We start from the raw sequence: 19,939 nt of genomic DNA on the forward strand, positions 1-19,939 counted from the left end.
TCAGGGCGCCGCGGCGCTCCGAGCGGAAGTGGGAGCGGTACCTGTCAAAACTAGGTACCCGCTCCCCCCCCCAAAAAAAATGACATGCCAAATGAGGCATGTCAGGGGGTTAGGACTACCTAAAGCGGAAGTTCCTCTTTTGGGTGGAACTCTGTTTTAAATTGGTGGGGGGAGGGGGGGGGCACGGAGTGAAATTAGTTTTTGCAGGTTGGGATGTCTGTGATAGCGATTTACAAATACCTGAATGGTGATTCCAACGTAAGAAAAAAACTATTTAGTCTCAGGGAGTGTAAGAGGACACAGGGCCACACAATGAGACTCAAAGAGAAGAGGTTTAACCCTAACCACTTAAGGACCGGAAGATTTTACCCCCTTAATGACCAGGCCATTTTTTGTGATTCAGCACTGCGTTACTTTAACGGACAATTGCGAGATCATGCGACACTGTACCCAAATAAAATTGATTCCTTTTTTCCCCACAAATAGAGCTCTCTTTTGGTGGTATTTGATCATTGTTTGCGCTATAACCCAAAAAATGAGCGACAATCCTGAAAAAACAATAGTTTTCCCTTTCTGCTATAAAATATTCCCAACTTAAAAATTAAAATGTTTTCATCATTTTAGGCCAATTTGTTTTCTGCTACATATTTTTGGTAAAAAAAAATCCCAATAAGCGTATTTTGATTGGTTTGCGCAAAAGTTATCGCGTCTACAAACTAGGGCAAAGATTTATGTCATTTTTATTTATTTATTTTTTTACCAGTAATGGCGGCGTTCTGCTATTTTTAGCAGGGCTGCAACATTGCGGTGGACAGATCGGACCCCTAACTGACATTTTTGACACTTTTGGGAAGGGACCAGTGACATTACTACAGTAATTAGTGCTAAAAATATGCACTGTTACTGTAATAATGACACTGGCAGGGAAGGGGTTAACCCAGGGGTGATCAAAGTGTTAAGTGTGAGCCTAGGGGAGTGTTTTCTAACTGTATGGGGGAGGGATATGTGGAATTAACACAGAGACCTGTGATCCTAACAAAGAGGTTCATTTCAGAGAGAACAACGGTCTTCTGTGTTTACAACAGCTGACCGTCGTTCTCTCCCCACAGGAAGCGATCACGGCCGCCCGCACCGTGGATCGGCTTACCTGCTGCCTAATGGGGGCGCACACGTGCCCCCAGGAGCGCTCCCACAAACCGACGTGGCTGTACGTCGGTTCGCGCAGCCGACCCAGCCTGCCGCAGTATATCTGCGGCGGGCAGTCGGCAAGTGGTTAAACTGCGCAGAAGGTTTTTCACTGTTAGGACGATAAGGATGTGGAACTCTCTTTCACAGTTGGTGGTGTCAGCGGGGAGTATTGATATTTTTAAAAGACTGTTGGACGTGCATCCTAAGGGACAGAACATACAGGGATATGGGAAATGATTATCGACACTGACACACACACCAACACAGGTTGAACTGGATGGACTATTGTCTATATCCAACCTACCTACTATGTAACTATATGCGTTAAGCACTCCTCCCAACCTCCTATGCCTAGTTTTGACAGGTACCCACTCCCACTTGCGCTCCGGCTACCTAGGGAAAACGAGCAAACTGCTCCTCCTCCTTTCCCTTCCCGCAATCTTCTGGGACACGTCATAGGTCCCAGAAAATTGCCTAACCATTCAAGAAGCGCAGCGCGACTCGTGCATGCGCAGTGGGCACCTGGCTGTGAAGCCACAAGCTGTCACAGCTGGGTGCCCACAGTTGTAATGCCAGCGCTGAGGAGAGTAGTGGGAGAGTAGAGTAGAGTAGAGGGAGAGAACTGAGTGCCGTTTCACACTGGGGCGACTCGCCCCGAACTTAGAAAAAGGGTCCTGAGCTACTTTGGGGCGACCTGCATTGACTTCAATGATATCAAGTCCGTGCATGCCGCTCCGAGGTCGCGGTGCGAGCTGCGCACCGCGACTTCACAGGTCGCCCGCAAAGTCGGGTCGCGCCTGTGTGAACCGGCTCTGAGGGTTCGAGTGCCCACATCACTGGATCCTGGGACAGGTGAGTGTGTGTTTACTATTTATTATTATTATACAGGATTAATATAGCTCCAACAGTTTACACAGCACTTTACAATAAACAGGGGGACAGCACAATTTACAATAGCGTTCAATACAGAAGGAATAGGAGGGCCCTGCTCATGGAGCTTACAATCTAGGGAGGGGGAGGTGGTACAAAAAATGTAGTGGCTGCGGGGGATGATCTGATGGAGGGCACTCAGGTACAGATCTTAGGTGGAGGTGGGGTAGGCTTCCTTGAATAAGTGTGTTTTCAAGGATCGCCTAAAGTGGACAGGGTAGCAGCTGACCAGACATACTGGTGCAGGGAGTTCCAGAGGATGGGAGAGGCTCTGGAGAAGTCCTTGAGGCAAGCATGGGAGGAGGTAACAAGGGAGCTTGAGAGCAGGAGGTCCTGGGAGGAACGGAGAGGACGATTTGGGCGATTTTGGCAGATTAGGTTGGTGATGTAGCTGGGGGTGATGTTGTGGATACACTTTTTGTAGCTGCTGACTTTAAGCCTGGGTTCACACTACTGCGATGCGGGAAACCAGCGCGATTTGAGTTTACACTGCCCTCTGCAAACCGCTGCAGGTGTCAATACAAAGTTAAAGACACCCCTAGATCTGTTCGCAGATCGCAGTTCAAACTGTGAATTTGATTCCAGTACGGAGGGGGGTTAAAAATGCTCCTGCACCTTTTTCCTGCGAATCCAATGCAATGGCTGAATTTGCATTGTACAGACATCACATGTAATGTCTGTGTTTGCAGAAGTGTGAACCCAGGCTTAATAAACACAAAATCAACTGGAACTTTGCTTTAAGCTATTCTCAACAAGCAGGGATGCAAATGACATTCCCGTACATGACCACAGGAGGGAGCATTCACATCTGTACCCAAAATTCAATACTCAAAATATGAAACAGCAGGCATGTAAAAAAGCAAACATCACAGTAAAAAAAAATACTTTTTTTGTAAATGTTACAACAGTGTTAACTAAAAAATATACAGTGTTCCTTTTTTCAGGCCCAATGCATTTAAACAAATTTAGGAAATCGAATTGTGTTACTGTTAATGGGCATTGCTCAAACCTCACTTGTTGCGTTAGCTGTTTGTACATATTGTGAAAGCGGCAGGAATTTGAGCAATGGATTTGCAAAGACCTCAGTAATCCAGAGAGATCTCGCAGACAACTTTAATCCCGGGCTGAGTGTCTGGCTGTAAAGCAAACCATACATTATAAAAAAAAATAATTTCCTTCAACCACGGGTTGAATGAAAGAAAATTGCTCGATTGCCCCATCAGCACAGTCAGTGTTGATGGGGGAATCCCTCCTGCTGTGCTATTGTATGGTGACAGCGGGAGGTTTCCCAGCCGTCCGAATACAATAATCACTTCTGGCTGCTATAGCGATCGCACAAAAAACCCCCAAAAAATAGACACAGACTGGTTCTACTGAATGCAATCGAGAGAACGACTTCGCTACAAACAGCCTGCCCATAAACCAAGTTAGTCGGTTCCTGCTGAGCCGGTGTTCTGTCGATTAATGCAGATCGTCAGATTATGCCTCTAATGATCTGCGCATGCGCAATAGTGACGTCGCGCCAGCTGCCCAGCTGAAAAACTTAAGGCAAAACTTATTTTTTCATTTTAGATAGAGCAAGGGAGGGTTATAACCCCTGCCAGTTTTTTTCTTTTTTTTCTTTTTTTATTTTGCCACCCGTTTCCCATTGGGGAGATTTTCTGTCACTTTTTTCCCATAGCTAAAACAGGAAGTGAGAGAAAGATCCTCCAGGATTCCCTGGTTGTCACCAGAACTAGTGTCTCCATTGGAGGCTTTCCCCTCTATTCCTGTTCTGATGACAACTCAACATTTGGAATTTTATTTCATTTTCACGCTCAGTGATAAAAGTAAACAGGATAGAGAGGATGAATCTCCCAAATGGGGGCACAGACCACAATAAATACCTTATAAGTTTTCCAATCCCTCCCCACACTGTCCAAAACAGGCTTTGCCTTTAGTTCTACTTTAAAGTGGTGATCGACTGATATCGGTTTGGTATCGGCCGATATGCGCCGATATTTTCGTACATTTAAAAAAATATTTTATTATTTTTTACTTGACAGGTACTCTTGCGGAGGGATTTGGGCTGTCTAAAAGACTCCAAACCCCTCCCCTGCACTTAAAGCATTCAAACGCCAAGTTTGGCTGTTTTCAATGCTGTCATGTTTTTTTAATCTGGTACCAGTACCCGGAAGTGATGTCATGACATCACTTCCGGGTTTTTGCATGGAGACCCGATCAGAGCCGAATGCGGCTTTGATCGGGTCTTCGGTGGCCGTGAAGGCTGGTTGCCCAGGTCTCCCGGTGGAATGGGAGACCCGGGCGAGCCGCGGAAGGCGGTAGGAGAGGGGGGGGGGGGTTGGGGACCCGTCCCCTCCCGTTACTTGTAATGACAGCCGACCGTCATCACTCCGGTACAAGCACCTTCCCGAAATATCGGTAACCTCTGAAGCCGATTCCGATATATCGGGGAAAGTGCATATCGGCCTTCGATATATCGGTCGATCCCCAATTTAAAGTGTATCTGCAGTATACGCAAAACTAAAAATGTAATATTTTGCAGCTTCCCATTCCTGAAGTGCCTGCATTAGTTTTATTTTTTCAAACCTTTTTCTTTTATCTTTTTCACCTGGTGACTCTGCCAGTAACACACTTCCTATCTTCAGATGACAACGCTCATTCACGCTTCTACTTTATTTCAGGTCAACAGAAACAACTCTCCTATTCTTCAAAACAGGGGTCTCCAAACTTTCCAAACAAAGGGCCAGTTTACTGTCTTGTAAACTTTAGCAGGGCCGGACTGTGGCCAGTGGGAGAAGAAAAGGCCTTGGCATTGATGGGAGTAAACATTGCCATAGGCTTGGTGGTCAGTGGAAGTAAAACAATTACATCATTGGTGTCAGTGTGAGGAATAGCACCCCATAACTGGTGTCAGTGGGAGATGTAGTTCTTCCTGCCTTCCATGTACCATAGTGATTCTTCCTGCTTCCCATGTACCTAAGTGATCCTTCCTGCTTTTCATGTGGCATTGTGATCCTTCCTGCCTCCCATGTACTATAGTGATCCTTCCTGCCCTCCATGTGCCATAGTTATCCTTCATGTCTTCCATATGTCGTAGTGATCCTTTCTGCCTTCTGTGTACCTTTCTTCCTGCCTTCCATGTACCATAGTGATTCTTCCTGCTTCCCATGTACCTAAGTGATCCTTCCTGCTTTTCATGTGGCATTGTGATCCTTCCTGCCTCCCATGTACTATAGTGATCCTTCCTGCCCTCCATGTGCCATAGTTATCCTTCATGTCTTCCATATGTCGTAGTGATCCTTTTTGCCTTCTGTGTACCTTTCTTCCTGCCTTCCATGTACCACAGTGATTCTTCCTGCTTTCCATGTACCATAGTGATCCTTCCTGCTTTTCATGTGGCATTGTGATCCTTCCTGCCTCCCATGTACTATAGTGATCCTTCCTGCCCTCCATGTGCCATAGTTATCCTTCATGTCTTCCATATGTCGTAGTGATCCTTTCTGCCTTCTGTGTACCTTTCTTCCTGCCTTCCATGTACCATAGTGATTCTTCCTGCCTTCCATGTAACATAGTGATATTTCCTGCCTTCTATGTACCATAGTGATTCCTCCTGCCTTTCATGTACCATAGTGATAATTTCTTCCTGCCTTCCATGTACCATAGTTATCCTTCCTGCCTTCCAGGTACCATAGTGGTCCTTGCTTCCTTTCTTCCATGTGCCAAAGTGATCCTTTCTGCCTTCCATGTACCAGTGATCATTCCTGCCTCCCATATACCATAGTGATCCTTTCCTCCATGTACCATAGTGATCCTTCCCTCTTTCACATTTTTATTGTATCCTTTATATGTATCCCTGAGACTCCAGCTTGTGGCACAGCAATCAAAGCATATTTTATAGGTACAAGGAAGCCCAGGTTTTGTTTAACCACGGCCCTAAAGCCCCTCCCACTCATGTTTAGCCACACCTACCTTTTGCACCGGATCATTATCTCCCTGAAATGTACCTCATTCTGAAGTTCAAAAGTTAGGAGGTATGTGTTCTGGTGGTGGAGGAGTCCCCGCTGTAAGAATACAACAGTGCATGGATGGATCTCTCCACCCACCTTGAATGCATAGATGGGGCAATCCGTGCAATTTTTTTATCACTCCACTAGCTTTAAAAAAATAAATAAAAATGGAATAGCGTATGGCCAGCTTAAAAGAGCCAATATACCCCCCGTTCCTTGCCCATTGGGAATCTGACCTCTGTACCACTTTCACGAAAACCCAAAGGGAAAAGATTCTTCTCTTTTGCCCATAAATCCTCTATCGCCACTAAGATACAGGAAACGGGATACAAGGTCCTCACGTGCTGGTATAGGGTGCCATCTTTCTTGCATCGTTGTTTCCCGCAGGTATTAGATGAATGCTGGCGCTGTAATAACGCCTCTGGGACGATGTTCCATATTTTTTGGGAATGCCCGTTTGTGAAACCGTTTTGGCAGGCGGTGGCCGGCGTTATCAAACAACTTACTAACGTGGACGTGGTGGATGATCCTGCAGCATGTTTACTGCACCTCACCCGACGGCCAATTAAAAAATACAAGTCCTTTCTGACAATTCAGCTTTTAAATCCTGCCAAAGCCTGCATCCCCTTTGCTGGAGATCGCCTGCTGCACCCACGAGATCTTTATAGTTTTCTAGGGTGATGGAGCTTCGGGACATGGAAGACCTGTCGGCTACTCTGCACAATCAGGAACAGGCTTTTCGGGACAAATGGAGACCGTGGGATCAATTCACGTGTACAGACGCCTACCTGCGAGAGCTTTCTGTCTCTGGCTAGGGCGCGGGGGGTATGGGCCCGGGAATCGGGTCACGCCAGCCCCTTTAGCTTTCTTCCTGCTTCTTTCCTCCCTCTTGTGCTTTTCTCCTCTACACCGTGTGGTTCCCCCCTACTCTCACTTCTGTATGTATCCTCACTTTCTTCCCAAGTCTGGGGTCCTCTGTAACCTATACTTAACTGCTTGTTCATTCCCCCGACTGACTCCATGGTTAGGAGTCGTGGTTTCTTGCTCCTATTCTGTACAGGAGTCTGCCCGTCAGTACTACCCTGGTACTTGACACTCACAAGTTTTGTATAATTGAGGTTGCTTACTTATCTCCAAATCCATCAGCCCTTGTTTCCTTTGATATGTTGGTTACTATACTCGTCCGGGAGGGGTTCGACTCCACCTTTCTGGTCCAGTCGACCATGTTCATCCTCCAACTAATGTAACCTTTTTGACGAATGTATGTTTATGATGTAGTTGTCAGATTGTACTGTCTCATTTTTTCCTGGTGTGCCTTAACTCTGTTTATTCTGCAACCACTTCTTAAATAAAGAAATTTAAAAAAAAAGAGCCAATATAGACATATTGCAATGGGTGGGGGCCATTTGTTAAAAATTGATTAATGCTTGCGTTTCCTGCAGGTAGCAATATTAACCGATCATTCTAAACAGGAGCTACTGGCTTTTCTAGCCACAAACCTTTTGAGTGTGTATAATGGGAGGGACGGTGTAGGTGTGATAAGCTCGGATACACATATATAGTAGCTGCAGGGCGAGTGACTAAACTTCCTGCATCTATTGAGTGTCAGGGAGCTCTGTGTGTACTTACTGACTGATAGACAGCAAAGACAGAGAGAGTGTACACCTCCAGCAGGCACCTAGTACCAGGAGGCTTTGTGGGACAATCGCAGGTAAGACAATGTGACTTTTGGCATTTGCAAGGGACATACTATCATTATTTATCAATATGTATGTATTCCTATCCATTCCTGTACAGAAAATTTGATTTTTGTAAAAGACATGGACATTCTATGCTTGGGCATTTATCTCATTTTAGGCTCAAAAGAGACAGAAAAGTGACCGTGGCCATTATCTGCCATTAGGGTTATGGAGCAGGAAGTCAGCTGACATTGGAACATACTGATCCCCACTATACTATCTGCAGATTAACCACTTCTGGACCAGAAAAGGATTTGCCCCCTTAATGACCAGGCCGTTTTTTTGCGATTCGGCACTGCGTTACTTCAACGGAAAATTGCACGTACCCAAATAAAATTGATGTCCTTTTTTCCTACAAATAGAGCTTTCTTTTGGTGGGATTTAAATTTTTTATGCTATAAACAAAAAAATGCGACATTTCTGAACAAAAAACAATATTTTTCACATTCCCCCCCAAAAAAAAAAAAAAAAAAGTTTCATCCTTTTAGGCCAATTTGTATTCTGCTACATATTTTTGGTAAACAAAATCCCAATAAGTGTATTTTGATTGGCTTGTGTAAAAGTCATCGCATTTACAAACTAGGGGAAAGATTCATTTTTATTTATTTTCTAGTAATGGCGGCAATCAGCAATTTTTAGCAGAACTGCGACATTGCGGTGGACATATCAGACACCTGACACTTTTGGGGGGACCAGTGACATTAATACAGTAATCAGTGCTAAAAATATGCACTGTTACTGTAATAATGACACTGGCAGGGAAGGGGTTAACCCAGGGGTGATCAAAGTGTTAAGTGTGAGCCTAGGGGAGTGTTTTCTAACTGTATGGGGGAGGGATATGTGGAATTAACACAGAGACCTGTGTTCCTAAAAAAGAGGATCACAGGCGCTCTGTGTTCATTCCAGAGAGAACAACGGTCTTCTGTGTTTACAACAGCTGACCGTCGTTCTCTCTCCACAGGAAGCGATCACGGCCCCCGGCAACGTGGATCGGCTTACCTGCTGCCTAATGGGGGCGCGCACGTGCCCCCAGGAACGCTCTCACGAACCGGCATGGCTGTACGTCGGTTCGCGCAGCCGAACCAGCCTGCCGCAGAATATCTGTGGCGGGCAGTCGGCAAGTGGTTAAACTGTGCAGAAGGTTTTTCACTGTTAGGACGATAAGGATGTGGAACTCTCTTTCACAGTTGGTGGAGTTGATTCACTTTTGCTGTACTAATGACACTGGCAGGGAAGGGGTTAACACCAGGGGTGATCAAAGGGTTAAGTGTGTCACTAGGGGGTGCTTTCTAACTGTGTGGGGGATAGACTCACTAGATGAACATAGAGAGAACTGTAAAAACCACACACCGCTCCAGGTGGAAATGTCTTCAAAAATCCTCACAGTAACAGCACAGGTGCAGGGTGCAGACTCAATGTCCAAGCCATATAGAACAAAAAGTGTGCCTGGATAGCCGCACTCCAATGCAAATATTTATTGAAAATAGGATAAAATACCACAGCAAACAGAGGTACAGATCAAAGACAGTTGACGCGTTTCACACTACTAACAGTGCTTAAATCATACCTATAGAGAGAACTGTGTCCCTAAATAGCAGGAACAAAGGATCCCTGTGTTCATCTGTGACGAGACGGCCGTTCAGTCTCTATGGGGAGCGATCGCGGGTGAGCGGCAGACATAGCGCCTGCCGGACCTGCTGATTGGCTCCCTCTCTGGCCAATCGGCGCACGCGCGCGCCCACTGGCTATTACACAAAACAACATCCAGGTACGTCCTTTCGCGTAATAGAGCCGACTCGCCACAGTATAAGTGCGGCGGCTGGTCGGCAAGTGGTTAATATTGCAAATGTATATATTCAGTGGAATATATTCCTCGCGCCTAGGAGTGCCTAATCAGATGGGTCCTATGGCTAATATATAAAAAAAAATAAATGTATTGGCTGAGCAGCTGCTATAAAGTGCAAAGTGAGTATGTAGGAATTCCCAAACTAGATGAGAAAATATAGCGCTTGCTGGTATGTGCAGGGAACTAAAGGAGTAGGTATACAATATAATAGTATCTAAAATTTCTAAAACTTTAAAATGGGCTGTGCCCCTAAAACATAGATATTATAAAATATAATATAATAATTAAGGTGCCAAAATCAAGTCCAACAATTCACTGTGATAATAAAGTGCTGAGTGATATTCAAAGTGATAGGTCATAGGTGACTCAGTGGTGAATAATCCCAAAAAAAAAAAAGTGCCACAAAAAAAGGGGAAAAAAGTGCTGGTGCTTGGTGCTGGATCCTCCAATGGGACAGGATATCCGATCATGCAGATATTAAGGGTAAGATGTAATCTCACCAGATAAGGTGGGTCTCTACTACCTTACGGCAAAGAGACCAGTAGAGCTTTGGTGACCCTCCAGGTCTGAATAATGGCAGCTGCTGGACTCCTATCCCTCTCGACCGGAATGCCCCAAATGGGGTATACGGGTTCCTCACGGTTTCTCCGGATATAATTTTAGGGAAAAAAGGACAGGCTCCGGATGGTGCAGTACCATTAAAACAAGTTTATTAAATAAAAAATGCTGACAAAAGCTGGAAAAGAGTAAAAAACGCTGTGCAAAAACCCTCTAATGGATGTCTGTAGCGTGGAGAGCGGCTTGCGTTCCAGGCTAACTTCCGGGTTTGACGGCGTGCGTTCCACCTGACGCGCGTTTCGTCAGAGCGTAGTGACGTCTTCAGGGTGGTCTTAAGTGGTTAATATAGCTTTAATAAGATCTTTTTTTAGATGTTTTCATGACTTTAGGAATGTATTTCTACATTCTACTATTAAAGTAGATTTAAATGGACACGTATAGCATTTTACTATGGTTTTATTAGATCTTAACCACTTAAGCCCCGGAGGATTTTCCTGCTCAAAGACCAGGGCCTATTTTGAGATTCAGCACTGCGTGACATTAACGGACAATTGAACCGTCGTACGACACTGTACCCAAATGAAATTGACGTCCTTTTTTTCCCACAAACAGAGCTTTCTTTTGGTGGTATTTGATCACCTGTGCGATTTTTACTTTTTGCGCTATAAACAAAAAAAAAGAGCAACAATTTTGAAAAAATAACAATATTTTTTACATTTTTTTATATGAAATTCCCCCCAAAAAATGTAAAAATTAAAATTGTTTAACATTTTAGGCCAATTTGTTTTCTGCTACATATTTTTGGTAAAAAAAAAAAATCGCAATAAGCGTATTTTGATTGGTTTGCGCAAAAGTTATTGCGTTTACTAACTACGGGAAAGATTTGTCATTTTTATTGTTTTTTTTTTTTTACTAGAAATGGCGGCGATCTGCGATTTTTTTTTTTTGCGGGACTGTGACATTGCCGGACAGATCGGACCCTTGACTGACATTTTTGACACTTTTGGGGGGACCAGTGACATTACTACAGTAATCTGTGCTATAAATATGCACTGTTACTGTAAAAATGATGCTTACGGGGAAGGGGTTAACTTTATTGGTGATCAGTGGGTTTAATGTATCCCTAGGGGCGTGATTCTAACTGTGGGGGGGCGTGGCTTGTGATGTAACCACAGAGACATACGATCCTACATAGCAGGATCGTATGATCTCTGCAGTTACACCAGGGAGAATGACAGGCGGCTTTGTTTACATCAGCCGTCTGCCTTTCTCCCTCTCCAGCGGGAGATCGCGAGTGACCGGTGGACATCGGACATCACTCGCGGGGGGATGCCCGTCAACAAGCGGGGCTGGGAGCGTGCCTCCGGCGGCGCACGCTCGCCCCCTAGAGGCTCGTAGACGAGCAACGTAGCCCTACATCGGTTTGCCTGTACGGGGCTGACTGCCGCAGTAAGTAGTCGTGCCGCGGTCGGCAAGCGGTTAAAGTTGTTTTTTTTTTTATATATATATTTAGGAATGTATCCCTAGTTTCTAAGTAGATTTAAATGACCAGGTACAGTAGTGTTGATCTACAGCGACTAATCAGAAATAATCCTTTAGCAGTTTATAATGGTGAACTAATGAAAAGGATTAATGACGATGAGCAAAGGTGCTCACCGGTCTATTGTCTATTTAGGCTCCATTCACACTAATGTGTATTTTTATGCTTTTTGCAGAAATGCATTTCATTTTGTTTAGCATGGGTTCCTATGGAACACGTTCACTTCAATGCATTTTTGGAAAGGGTCGGGGACTTTTTTCCCCGCAAAATGCAGCGTTTTGCATGTAACAGACTTCAATGGGCATACATTAAAAATGCAAGTTATGCGTTTTTGATGCATTTTGCGTTATTTAATCTGCCCAACAACAAATTGGCCAAATAAAAAGAAAAAAAAAAAGAATCAAAAACGAGTGTCTGAAAACTCCAAAAGGACAGCAATAAAGCACTGCTGGATTGCTCAAAAGCAACATGCATAGGTGTGAATCAAGCCTTAAAGCTAAACTCTAGGAGTAAAAACTATAATTCAAATATATTCCGCTATAGCTACAAAATAGATAAATCTCATTTGTGTGCTTCAAACCCCCTCTAAAAATGTAAATATTACACTGTAAAAATAGTAGTAATATCACTGTGCTGTACATAGTCTGTGCAGAGAGCAGAGCTGTTGGAGGAGTCCAGCAGGTCCTCCCATTGCAGACTGCCTGCATAAAACTAGGGGAGGGGGCGGAGACCAGACCAGTCACCCTGCACATGGCGAGAGAGCAGCAGTGACCGGTCTCTTAAAATAAAAAAAAGATGTAGCACTATTATTCCTCTAACACAACATCAAACAATATTTTGCCAAAATTATCATTTTTTAAACCAAAGTGTCAATATATGTTAAGGTCTCTTATATAATCTTCAGTGCTTCCAATAGTGAATATTCATTCCACTTATTCACCAGTTGTGCTCTCACATTATATTTATGACCCACACATGTAATGTAAGGTCATAAAATAGCTTGTGTCCCTTTAAATGGGATCCTTTATCATCCTTTGTTACTTTTCCACTGCAGGAGATATCTGGTCCTTGCAAATGCAATCTTCTTCCCCCAGAAGGCATGCTTACTTCTCCGTTCCTCCAGGATATTAGGGGATTACCACAAAAAAGAGAACTACATGGTGCTTTTCTTACTAAAAACCACTTATTCATGCCCCATTTACATACATTACATGCACATTCCAAGAGCACTGCTTTTTAACCACTTTACCACCGGAGGATTTTGCTGTCTTACGTCCAGGCCACTTTTTGCGATTCGGCACTGTGCGACTTTAACTGACAATTGCGCGGTCGTGCGACACCGTACCCAAACGAAATTTACGTCTTTTTTTTCCCACAAACAGAGCTGTCTTTTGGTGGTATTTGATCACCTGTGCAATTTTTACTTTTTGCGCTATAAACAAAAAAAGAGCGTAAATTTAACCACTTAAGCCCCGGAGGATTTTCCTGCTAAAAGACCAGGGGGTATTTTGCGATTCGGCACTGCGTGACTTTAACGGACAATTGCGTGGTCGTGCAACGCTGTACCTTAACAAATTTGACGTCCTTTTTTTCCCACAAACAGAGCTTTTTTTTGGTGGTATTTGATCACCTGTGCGATTTTTTGATCACGCGCTATAAACAAAAAAAGAGCGTCAATTTTGCAAAAATAGCAATATTTTTCACATTTTTTTATATGAAATTCCCCCCCAAAAAAATGTAAAAATCAAAATTTTTTAACATATTCGGCCAATTTGTTTTATGCTACCTATGTTTGGTAAAAAAAAAAATCGCAAAAAGCGTATTTTGATTGGTTTGCGCAAAAGTTATCGCGTTTACTAACAAAGGGAAAGATTTTTGTCATTTTTGTTGTTTTTTTTTAACGCGTAATGGCGGCGATCTGCGATTTTTTTTGCGGTACTGCGACATTGGGGCGGACAGATCGGACCCTTGACTGACATTTTTGACACTTTTGGGGTTACCAGTGACATTTCTACAGTAATCAGTGCTATACATATGCACTGTTACTGTAAAAATACACTGGTAGTGAAGGGGTTAACTTTATTTGGGAGGGAGGGGCTGTGTGTGTCCCTAGGGGCGTGCTTTCTACTGTGATTGGCTGTGGCTTGAGCTGTAAGGACACTGATCAACAGATCTACATAGTAGATCCGTGTGATCAGTGTCTTTACACCGAGGAGAATGACAGGCAGCTTGTTTACACAAGCTGCCTGACTTTCTCCCTCTCCCCCGCCGATCGCAGAGTGGCCGGCGGACATCGGGTCCGCCGGTCACACGCGCGGGGGGGGTCCGTGACCGCGCGGGAGCGCGCCTCCGCGGGCGCGCGCTCGCTCCCCAGACCCTCCCAGGCTAGTGACGTTAATTAACGTCACTCTGCCTGGCAGGGGCTGACCGCCGCAGTAAATTTACTTGCGGCGGTCGGCAAGCGGTTAAAAAAAATAACAATATTTTCCACATTTTTTATATGAAATTCCCCCCCCCAAAAAAATGTAAAAATCTAAATTTTTTTAAATTTTTGGCCAATTTGTTTTCTGCTACCTATGTTTGGTAAAAAAAAATCACAATAAGCGTATTTTGATTGGTTTGCGCAAAAGTTATTGCGTTTACTAACTAAGGGTAAGATTTGTCATTTTTGGTGTTTTTTTTTTTTAACGAGTAATGGTGGCGATCTGCGATTTCTTTTGCGGGACTGCGACATTGCGGCGGACAGATTGGACCCTTGACTGACATTTTTGACACTTTTGGGGTTACCAGTGACATTACTGCAGTAATCAGTGCTAAAAATATGCACTGTTACTGTAATAATGACACTGACAGGGAAGGGGCTAACTCAGTGGCGATCAAAGGGTTAAGTGTATGCCTAGGGGATGTTTTCTAACTGTGAGGGGAATGGCCTTGTGGAATCAACGCAGAGATCTGTGATTCTAAATAGGAGGATCACAGGCGCTCTGTATTGATTCCTGAGAGAACGGTCTGCTGTGTTTACAACAGGAGACCATCGTTCTTTCTCCACGGGGAGTGAGTGCGGGGGCCGGCGGTCCTGTGAGTCCGCCTCCCTGCTGGCTAATGGGGGAGCGAGCGCGCCCCCCAGGAGTGCTCCCACAAACTGCCGTACAGGTATGGCGGTTCACGCAGCCGATGCAGTATATCTGCGGCGGGTGGTCAGCAAGTAGTTAACCACTTCAGCACCGGAAAGTTTACCCCCCCTTTATGACCAGGCCTTTTTTCTGCGATACAGCACTGCATTATTTTAACTGACAATTGCATGGTCGTGCGACACTTTACCCAAATAACATGTATATTCTTTTTTCCCCCCACAAATAGAGCTTTCTTTTGGTGGTGTTTGCTCACCTTTGCAGATTTTATTTTTTGAGTTATAAACAAAAAACCAACAATTTTGAAAAAATATATATATATATTTCTTACTTTATGCTATAAACCGTATCCAATAAAAAAAAAAAAAGTAAAAAAAAAATCTAGTTTCTTCAAAAATGTAGGCAAATAGTATTCTGCTACATATTTTTGGTAAAAAAAATGCCTATAAGTGTATATTGATTGGTTTGCGCAAAAGTTATCGGATCTACAAACTATGAGGTAGATTCATGAAATTTATATATAATATATATATATATATATATATATATATAGATATAGATATATATATATTTTTTTTACTAGTAATGGCGGCGTTCAGCGACTTATAGCAGGACTGCGACATTGCACGGAAAAATCAGACACTAAATGGGTACCAGTGACACTAATACAGTGATCACTGTTAAAAATATACACTTGTAACACGGAGGCCGTTAGCTCTAGTGGTAGATGCGTTTTTCAAGGCATTCACATCAGTCAGCACTTTGGTTTTAGGGCATGGCAACCCATTTTTATTAAAAAAGCATAGGGAAAGTCCATAACATATAGGGTTTCCCACACAGGGGTTCTTCTCCGGTCAATATATAACTGAAAATGCTAGTCGACCTGGCTCTTAATCTCTCACTCAGCTTTTTAGTAGCAGTACCTCTGCTCTTTATGCTGGTCCCCAGACCATGAATTCTCTGAAGCTGACAGCTTCACTCTGGCCTTAGTCCTCATACAGTCACCTGTCTCCTGCAGACACACGTGCTCTGGCTGCCACCTTCAGCCTCTGACTCCTAGAGACCTCCTGTCTCTCTTGGGTGGAGCCGTCTCCAACTGGGAGCCCTAAGGTATTCCTTCACCTCCATTATAAGGGCTGTGTGCACCTGAGCACGCACCCTGCTGGTCATTCGCAAAACATGGACACAGGGTTGGAGATTCCGTCCCTCCCAAGACACTATGGAATCTCCAAACTGCAGAGCCCCATCCAGGTATACCAAAACCTGGAGAAAGCTGCAAAAGCAGTTTTCTCCACTGCACATCTACGCTCTGTAGTCCTGCACTGAGCCAATATGCACACTCTGTGTCCTTTAAATGACCACTTTCACAGTGACAGAGTCTCGACCTGTTACAGACTGTACTAATGACACTGGCTGGGAAGGGGTTTACACCAGGGGCGATCAAAGTGTTAAATGTGTTCTTAGGGAGTGCTTTCTAACTGTGTGTGGGGTGCTTGTACTATGGGAAGGCAAAAGTCTGTGTTCCTGCTTTGTAGGAACACAGGGTCACAACCTTCCCTTCTCAGAGAATGGCAATCTGCCTTGTTTACATAGGCAGGCTGCCATTCTGCCTGTGCCCCGAATGATCGGCGGATCCCGGAGGACATCGCAGAACGCGAGCGCGCCCCAGAGTCGGAAGTGCAGCGCAGTCAGTGCAAAACTCATAGAAAAAAGCTAGACAAAAACTAGACAGTGGAATGGATTGGAGTGGAGTGGAGTTAGGGGAGTGGACACTAGTATTATACTACTACACTTCAATACTCCCAGTTAAGTAGAACAATATTATAGTGCAGAAAGCATAACATTTCAGCATGTTCACCAGTTAAACGGCTTCTTTTTTTCATAAATTGCTGCCGCTTCACTAAAAACGCACTCACTTGGTACCGAGGAAGGGGGAGCAGAGCAAGCAAGTCTTTTGTAGCGTGCCTCATTTTCTTTCCACCACTGAAGAGGATCACCACTTCTTCTGTCAATTACTGGTTCCTTCAAATAGAAATGAACTTCATTATCCGGGGTCATTATTGCAGATTCAGAAGAATCCTCCACATGAGGCCCCAATAAAACAATCTATTCGACCACGATGAAGTTTCTCTTCTGTCCATTGTCTTTTTGGACATTTTTCTCTTTTTGAAGCTGCTCTTCCACATTAGAAACTTTTCTTTTCGGCAGGAACCTCCTGCACCTCCTGTTGAATATCTTCTGTCAGCCATTGTTTTGCCTTGGCCAATACATCATCAGAAGAGAAAGGATGGTTCTTGTATTGAAGATTCAAAAGACATGCAAGCACAACCTTTTTATTCTCTTCATGCTTCTCAAAACATTTGGCGAGGCTGTCCCTCATGGCCTGCCTACATGTTTTAGTCCCACGTGTGTTGGGTCCTTCATTCTGTGGAAGAAGCATCTTCAGCACTCTCACACATGGGATGACAGACGACACAGATGAACCGTAATGACTCACCTCTAGTGTCACTTCCTCTATGGGGAGGAGGGTATCAATGACATTGGCTACAATGTCCCACTGATCAGCAGTAGGACAAAAATATCCTCCATATTCACCTGAATAGATGGTAAGAGCTCGCTTCTGCTCCAGCATTCTTTGCAGCTTGTGAAGTGTTGAGTTCCACGCGTTTTTGGGTAGGCCAAGGTCTTCCTGAATGCACCTCATTCGCTGCTTGGCAAAGATTGAAAGGTGGAAATAGCCTGTGCAACTCTTCAGCATGCTAATTATGTCAAGCAAAGTTCTCTGGTTTGACACACCACAAGTTGGAGGGTGTGTGCCATGCAACTGAGACTTCAGCAAGTCTCATTCCTTTCACCATGTTCGCTCCGCTGTCTCGAATCACAAGCATCCCTTGGTCTTTGGTGATTCACCATTCTTCTAGCATGCCTAGAAACCTTTCTCCAATGTACTCCCCAGTGTGGTATCCTTGCATCACTTTTGTATTCAACACCAAATGCCTTCTTGTCCATCCCCTGTCATTGAAGTGGCATGCAAGACTCATTAGTGATTCTGTTTGTCCTGACCAGCAGTCAGTCATAAATGAGAGTGAGTTGCCAGCATTCTCTGGTTTCAGCATAGCCTTTACTTTCTCAACGACCTTTTGGTGAATCCTTCCCAGCATTTCAGTTCGATAATACTTGTCACTCTTCAGTGTGTACCTTGGCTCAAGTATGGACATCAACCGCTTAAATCCAGAGTCAGACACCATTGTAAATGGCTGGTTATCAGTGACCATCATCTCTGTGATTACTCTGTCCAGCAGTTGGGATCTTCCATCCGATTTTATCCATCTGTTTTTGTTCTGAAACATATCTGTTATTGTTGCCTGGGATAGTGATGTTTCACCTTGTGATTCATTTTGTTTTTTTCTGTGCTGCATGATACAATTCAACATGATGAACTCTTAGATGGGCCCAAAGATTTGACGTATTTTTGATTTTTGCAGTTATTGATCCCATGCTTACATTCTTTGTGCACGTCTTGCAGTGCTGCCGCTTTTCCTGGAGACGGAGATGAGAAATAGTCCCAGACCACACTTTTAATTTTTCTATCTGCATCCATCTCCATTGAAATTTGAAAGACACTACTGAAACTGAATATAGGCTTAAAAAACTGGCTGGCTGGCACCCTTTGGTGGGTGGCTGTCTGGCACCCTGTGGTGGGTGGCTGGCTGGCACCCAGTGGTGTGGTGGCTGGGTGGCTGGCACCCTTTGGTGGATGGCTGGCTGGCTCCCTGTGGTGGGTGGGTGGCTGGCTGGCACCCTGTGGTGGGTGGCTGACTGGCTGGCACCCTGTGGTGTGGTGGGTGGCTGGCTGGCACCCTTTGCTGGGTGACTGGCTGGCACCCTGTGGTGGGTGGCTGGCTGGCACCCTTTGGTGGGTGGGTGGGTGGCTGGCTGGCTGGTACCCTTTGGTGGGTGGGTGGCTGGCTGGCACTCTGTGGTGGGTGGCTGGCACTCTGTGGTGGGTGGCTGGCTTGCTGGCTGGCACCCTGTGGTGGGTGGCTGGCTGGCTGGCACCCTTTGGTGGGTGGCTGGCTGGCACCCTGTGATGGGTGGCTGGCTGGAACCCTGTGGTGGGTGGCTGGCTGGCACCCTGTGGTGGGTGGGTGGCTGGCTGGCACCCTTTGGTGGTGGGTGGCTAGCTGGTACAGGCCCAGGGCCTGTGGCTGGCTAGCTGGTACAGGCAGGGCCTGTGGCTGGCTTGCTGGTACAGGACTGTGGGTGTGTGGGTGGCTGGCTGGCTGGCACGGGGCAGCTGTGGGTGGGTGTATGTATGTTGCAATGGTGGCTGTGTTAAACACACTGTGCACTGTGACTGTACTGTATGAGAATCACTCACTGTCCCGACTCCAGACTCCAGTATGTGGCCGCGGTGGCTGTGTTAAACATACTGTGCACTGTGACTGTAGTGTACGTACAGTCGTACACTCACTATCCCGACTCCAGACGATGCTGAGGGAGGTGGCCTAAGAAGGCAGAAGCTGTCCCAGTGCGCAGAGGCGCGTGGCACAACATACGAGATGACGTCACAACAATATCGGTGCAGATATATTGCAAATGAACTAAAAAACACAGCAATCCCAGGTGCTTCCAATCTCCAAGTGAAAATCACCCAAATTGGTCCCTTACCGACCTGCAGATAATAAGTGCTTGTAAGATCCAGCAAAAAACACAATCTTCTCCTCCGTATCCAACCTCTAACAAGGTGTCTCTTAGACCATGGGAACCGGAGATCCCTCAGACCTGTAGATTGTCCCTATGCTTGCAGGGCAATCTTTTCTTCTTCCAGAATCTGTAAGGAAACCGCTATTAACCGCTGAAGACTGCTCATGTAGGAGGTAAAGGCCACGCCACGTTCTATGACAGGACAAGCGGCAAACTCCACAGTGCGAGGCGACACTTCCCGGACCATTCACTCTCATAGAGAGCATCAATGCGACCCCAAATGCAACGTC

At 45.0% G+C, this 19,939-nt stretch overlaps 1 protein-coding gene across 1 annotated transcript in view; it reads left to right on the forward strand.

Annotated features, from left to right (window-relative positions):
- Positions 1-7,735: 7,735 nt before the first annotated feature.
- The window catches only part of GLIPR2 (GLI pathogenesis related 2), a 198,585-nt gene continuing 186,381 nt past the window's right edge, over positions 7,736-19,939 (forward strand). Inside the window, exon 1 of the mRNA XM_082263412.1 lies at positions 7,736-7,839. The gene's annotated coding sequence lies outside the window, so the exon portion shown is untranslated. The remainder of the gene's footprint in view (positions 7,840-19,939) is intronic.

This window comes from Pelophylax lessonae (genome assembly GCF_965119305.1).
Source record: "Pelophylax lessonae genome assembly, chromosome: 7".
NCBI classification, from domain to species: Eukaryota; Metazoa; Chordata; class Amphibia; order Anura; family Ranidae; genus Pelophylax; species Pelophylax lessonae.